Source organism: Schistocerca cancellata, unplaced genomic scaffold, assembly GCF_023864275.1.
Source record: "Schistocerca cancellata isolate TAMUIC-IGC-003103 unplaced genomic scaffold, iqSchCanc2.1 HiC_scaffold_880, whole genome shotgun sequence".
NCBI lineage: Eukaryota > Metazoa > Arthropoda > Insecta > Orthoptera > Acrididae > Schistocerca > Schistocerca cancellata.
Window position 1 is genome coordinate 1 of NW_026046890.1, and position 5000 is coordinate 5000.

The following is a 5000-nucleotide window of genomic DNA, read 5'->3' on the forward strand; positions in this document are numbered from 1 at the left end:
GTGTCCAACGGCCTCACGGCCGATGGGCGTCGTACGGCTCACACCGGAGCGGACAGGCACTCGGGCGAAAGTCATTCAAAACCGGCGCGAGGCGCCAGGTGCCGCAGGCCAGCCGCTCCAGAGCTTCAGCGCTCGTACCACACAACATTTCCGTTAGTTTTGAGAGGCACGCGTGGTTCCGCACGCGGCGCACGGCTGCTGCCGTACAGGTGAGCGTGTTGCGCGACACGACACGGCACATCGAAAGACATGCAGTCTAGTCGGTAATGATCCTTCCGCAGGTTCACCTACGGAAACCTTGTTACGACTTTTACTTCCTCTAAATGATCAAGTTTGGTCATCTTTCCGGTAGCATCGGCAACGACAGAGTCGATGCCGCGTACCAGTCCGAAGACCTCACTAAATCATTCAATCGGTAGTAGCGACGGGCGGTGTGTACAAAGGGCAGGGACGTAATCAACGCGAGCTTATGACTCGCGCTTACTGGGAATTCCTCGTTCATGGGGAACAATTGCAAGCCCCAATCCCTAGCACGAAGAGGTTCAGCGGGTTACCCCGACCTTTCGGCCTAGGAAGACACGCTGATTCCTTCAGTGTAGCGCGCGTGCGGCCCAGAACATCTAAGGGCATCACAGACCTGTTATTGCTCAATCTCGTGCGGCTAGAAGCCGCCTGTCCCTCTAAGAAGAAAAGTAATCGCTGACAGCACGAAGGATGTCACGCGACTAGTTAGCAGGCTAGAGTCTCGTTCGTTATCGGAATTAACCAGACAAATCGCTCCACCAACTAAGAACGGCCATGCACCACCACCCACCGAATCAAGAAAGAGCTATCAATCTGTCAATCCTTCCGGTGTCCGGGCCTGGTGAGGTTTCCCGTGTTGAGTCAAATTAAGCCGCAGGCTCCACTCCTGGTGGTGCCCTTCCGTCAATTCCTTTAAGTTTCAGCTTTGCAACCATACTTCCCCCGGAACCCAAAAGCTTTGGTTTCCCGGAGGCTGCCCGCCGAGTCATCGGAGGAACTGCGGCGGATCGCTGGCTGGCATCGTTTATGGTTAGAACTAGGGCGGTATCTGATCGCCTTCGAACCTCTAACTTTCGTTCTTGATTAATGAAAACATACTTGGCAAATGCTTTCGCTTCTGTTCGTCTTGCGACGATCCAAGAATTTCACCTCTAACGTCGCAATACGAATGCCCCCGCCTGTCCCTATTAATCATTACCTCGGGTTCCGAAAACCAACAAAATAGAACCGAGGTCCTATTCCATTATTCCATGCACACAGTATTCAGGCGGGCTTGCCTGCTTTAAGCACTCTAATTTGTTCAAAGTAAACGTGCCGGCCCACCCAGACACTCAATAAAGAGCACCTTGGTAGGATTTCAACGGGGTCCGCCTCGGGACGCACGAACACGCACGAGGCGGTCGCACGCCTTCGGCTCGCCCCACCGGCAGGACGTCCCACGATACATGCCAGTTAAACACCGACGGGCGGTGAACCAACAGCGTGGGACACAAATCCAACTACGAGCTTTTTAACCGCAACAACTTTAATATACGCTATTGGAGCTGGAATTACCGCGGCTGCTGGCACCAGACTTGCCCTCCAATAGATACTCGTTAAAGGATTTAAAGTGTACTCATTCCGATTACGGGGCCTCGGATGAGTCCCGTATCGTTATTTTTCGTCACTACCTCCCCGTGCCGGGAGTGGGTAATTTGCGCGCCCTGCTGCCTTCCTTGGATGTGGTAGCCGTTTCTCAGGCTCCCTCTCCGGAATCGAACCCTGATTCCCCGTTACCCGTTACAACCATGGTAGGCGCAGAACCTACCATCGACAGTTGATAAGGCAGACATTTGAAAGATGCGTCGCCGGTACGAGGACCGTGCGATCAGCCCAAAGTTATTCAGAGTCACCAAGGCAAACGGACCGGACGAGCCGACCGATTGGTTTTGATCTAATAAAAGCGTCCCTTCCATCTCTGGTCGGGACTCTGTTTGCATGTATTAGCTCTAGAAATTACCACAGTTATCCAAGTAACGTGGGTACGATCTAAGGAACCATAACTGATTTAATGAGCCATTCGCGGTTTCACCTTAATGCGGCTTGTACTGAGACATGCATGGCTTAATCTTTGAGACAAGCATATGACTACTGGCAGGATCAACCAGGGAGCTGCGTCAACTAGAGCTGAGCAGCCGGCCGCCCGGGAGTGTGTCCCGGGGGCCCGCGCGAACACGCAAGCGTCCGCTCAATTATTCTGCAAACAGGAGGAGGCTGGGCTCCCCTGCACAATACACCTCGAAACCCTCTCAGGTCCCGGCGGCGCGCAGCGCCGTCCTAAGTACTTGGTCGGGTTCGAGAGAGGCGCAATCGCCCGGAGTTAGGCGAGTAGACGCTTAGGTGCGACCACCCGTGCTCCCAACTGAGCTTGCCGCTGCCGACAGAGGCCCGGGAGCGTGCTGTCGTGGCATTGCCGGCGGGAGACAACACGCGCCACCTACGGTGACCGGCAGCTCCAACGCCAGCGCCACAGAAGGGCAAAGGCCCCACGTGGGTGCCGAAGCGAACTCTCCCAGCACAGCGCACGTGCCAACACGTCCGCACAACTGCGATACAAACCACCAGCGAGAACCGCTGGGGCGTACCGAGCAGGCAGACGGCGTCGCGGCGCCGAGTGCCGGGCGGCGGGCGCATCCTCAACGCACACAGTCCTCAATCGGACCAGCACACTGCAGATGTCCACCGCGCTTCGCACCGGGTCCGCGAGGACCCACTTTGGCTGCACGGCGCCGCGCGCAGGGTGCCCCGGCGCGCAGCTGCGCCGCCTGCCGCGTCCGTCGGCCGGCGCGCCTGCCACTGGGGCGCCCCCACCAGCCGGCTGTTAGCGCGTGCGCCCACGCACCGCGCGGCCAGCACGCCGGGCGGCCCCCCCTCACCGGCCGGGGACAGTCCCACCCACCCACAGCCGCGTATCGCTTCACACCCAGATTCACATTCACGTTCGTTGGTATGGTGGGGACCGCTTCGTAGCTGTACCGATCGTTGCCCTCACAGATGTACCTCCAGCAAGATCAACCGCACCACAACGGGTTACCAGTTGTTCATTTGCGTAACGTCACCAGTAAACGTACACGTCCATCCCCGTTTGCAAAGTCAACTATTATTGCATGCCTGCCTGTCAGGTGTCAAGACACACTACATTCGCTCACATCCACGCAACAAAATGTGCCCGACTAGAGGCACGTGGAAGGTGCCCCCGTACATATGCGATCTCCATTGCGCGACCAACTGTCAACCGGCCTCTGTAGCATGTCGCAGATGTGGAACGCGGGGCACCGTGCTATCACATTGTGTGAGAAGAGACTACTACGTCTGCATACACGCGCCACTACATGAACAGACGGCTCATGCTGATCGCCATCCACTGCGTCCATTACTCCCACACGTCTCTATGGCGTACCACACTGCAATGCAGCTGTTATGGGGAGATGACACATAGCTGTGTACACAACATTCTGAGCCGGTTGCGGTTGGACAACAATACATTAATGTAACGTGTCATATGCCAATTACAGAGCAGGGTAAGGCACAACGTGGGTTAGGTTAAGGCACAACGTGGGTTAGGTTAAGGCACAACGTGGGTTAGGTTAAGGCACAACGTGGGTTAGGTTAAGGCACAACGTGGGTTAGGTTAAGCCACAACGTGGGTTAGGTTAAGCCACAACGTGGGTTAGGTTAAGGCACAACGTGGGTTAGGTTAAGGCACAACGTGGGTTAGGTTAAGGCACAACGTGGGTTAGGTTAAGGCACAACGTGGGTTAGGTTAAGGCACAACGTGGGTTAGGTTAAGCCACAACGTGGGTTAGGTTAAGCCACAACGTGGGTTAGGTTAAGCCACAACGTGGGTTAGGTTAAGCCACAACGTGGGTTAGGTTAAGCCACAACGTGGGTTAGGTTAAGCCACAACGTGGGTTAGGTTAAGCCACAACGTGGGTTAGGTTAAGCCACAACGTGGGTTAGGTTAAGCCACAACGTGGGTTAGGTTTAAGCCACAACGTGGGTTAGGTTAAGCCACAACGTGGGTTAGGTTAAGCCACAACGTGGGTTAGGTTAAGCCACAACGTGGGTTAGGTTAAGCCACAACGTGGGTTAGGTTAAGCCACAACGTGGGTTAGGTTAAGCCACAACGTGGGTTAGGTTAAGGCACAACATGGGGGTAGATTGCGGTACAAATTGCGTTACATTGCGGTGCAAATTGCGTTACATTGTGGTGCAAATTGCGTTACTTGCGTGCAAATTGCGTTACATTGCGGTGCAAATTGCGTTACATTGCGGTGCAAATTGAGTTACATTGCGGTGCAAATTGAGTTACATTGCGGTGCAAATTGAGTTACATTGCGGTGCAAATTGAGTTACATTGCGGTGCAAATTGAGTTACATTGCGGTGCAAATTGAGTTTACATTGCGGTGCAAATTGAGTTACATTGCGGTGCAAATTGAGTTACATTGCGGTGCAAATTGAGGTAGGTTAAGGTGCAACACAGGTTAGGTTAAGGTGACATAGGTTAGGTTAAGGTGACATAGGTTAGGTTAAGGTGACATAGGTTAGGTTAAGGTGACATAGGTTAGGTTAAGGTGACATAGGTTAGGTTAAGGTGACATAGGTTAGGTTAAGGTGACATAGGTTAGGTTAAGGTGACATAGGTTAGGTTAAGGTGACATAGGTTAGGTTAAGGTGACATAGGTTAGGTTAAGGTGACATAGGTTAGGTTAAGGTACAAACTGGGTTGTGTTATGGTACACATTGCGTTGTAGTACAGTACACGTTAGGTTTGGGTACGGTACACAATGTGGTATGGGATGGCGTGTTGTGGGGGGGGGGGGGGGGGTGAGGTTCGTTGATATCGACCGTAGGACGTGGATGCCCGAGGCAGCGTCAGTGTGTCAAAGGAGTTATGTCACGTCGGGATGCGCTTTCCGCCAGTGAGAGGGGGGGG

At 54.0% G+C, this 5000-nt stretch overlaps 1 non-coding gene across 1 annotated transcript; it reads right to left on the reverse strand.

Annotated features, from left to right (window-relative positions):
• Positions 1-264: 264 nt before the first annotated feature.
• On the reverse strand, positions 265-2174 carry LOC126148107 (small subunit ribosomal RNA). The gene has a single exon (XR_007530419.1). It is a non-coding gene; the product is annotated as a small subunit ribosomal RNA (ribosomal RNA).
• Between the last annotated feature and the right edge of the window lie 2826 nt (positions 2175-5000).